Below are 1,124 nucleotides of genomic sequence, written 5' to 3'. Positions count from 1 at the left end.
ACTCTGGAGAACTAGGCAAAAGGTTTACCAAACAATCCATAAAACTGCATATACACCTTGGCAATCATATGAAAACCAAGGACTTCCCGTACGGCAGTCAATCTTCCTGAATGTTGTGTTCAGTGCATTACAGCTTGTAAGGCGGCAGACACGGCTTCCTGTGGATAAAGGATGATAACCTAGTGGGGTCTCCACATATACTCGACGGTACGTGGGAGCACAAATCCGTGCTAGACCACTATCAAGTCACAAAAGGAGGAATCACCCAACCATAATGTGAAACAACAGTGACTAGGTTTAACGACGCCGGAACACGTCTCTAACCTAGACCTCTAGATGTATGCGTTAAGTTCCAATGCGTTTTTAGATTCATTCAATTCATTTTGTAGTTGATCTTTGGTTAGGTTTTAGTTTCCAGGTCCTACCGTATGTAATCTCTCACAATTTCCTAAATGCAAACTATATGCCAAAATATATCATTCCATTCGATGAATGCTAACTATGGAAGAGTTGAGATCTTTCAATCAAACAAAATGATCATCAAACAATCAACAATGACTCTAATGCAGCTAATGGCAATAAACGAAACTTTTTTCTTTTTTTTTTAAAGTGACTAATCGCTAATAACAATGAAAAAACTTTAATTTCCATTAACTAATGCAATGCAAAAGAGATTGTTTGTTTTCTTTTCGATGGCAAAATGCACTAAACAAATTTTGAGAGATAATAACAAAGAGTAAAAAGACAAATTTCACTCAATGAAAACACAATCAAGTCCCTGAAACACCAAGACAATCTTTCAAATCAAGAAAAATCACAAAGACCTCAATGAGCTATGTGATCTAAGCCCAAACGAAGCCAAGCGAAATCCAAACGAAAAAGAGGTAGATTGTTCGAAGAACACAATAAAAAGTTTTGACAACCACTAGACAAGTGCAAAAAGTAGCCAAGAAGTCGACTGGACAATCAAAGAACCAAAAACTCCCACGGAAGGCTCGATACACAAAGCCACTAGATGCTCTAGGGCTGGAATATGAAATCGATGGAAAGAGGCAAACACCCGAAGGATGAAGGTCAAAAACCAGTCAAACACAGCTCTGACACACTCCAGTAGTTGAAAAAGA

Source organism: Pinus tabuliformis, chromosome Q, assembly GCF_031772625.1.
Source record: "Pinus tabuliformis cultivar Carrire ecotype Pingquan chromosome Q, CPIR1, whole genome shotgun sequence".
Lineage (NCBI taxonomy): Eukaryota > Viridiplantae > Streptophyta > Pinopsida > Pinales > Pinaceae > Pinus > Pinus tabuliformis.
The sequence above is the reverse complement of the archived record's forward strand: the minus strand, read 5'-3'. Positions refer to the sequence as shown.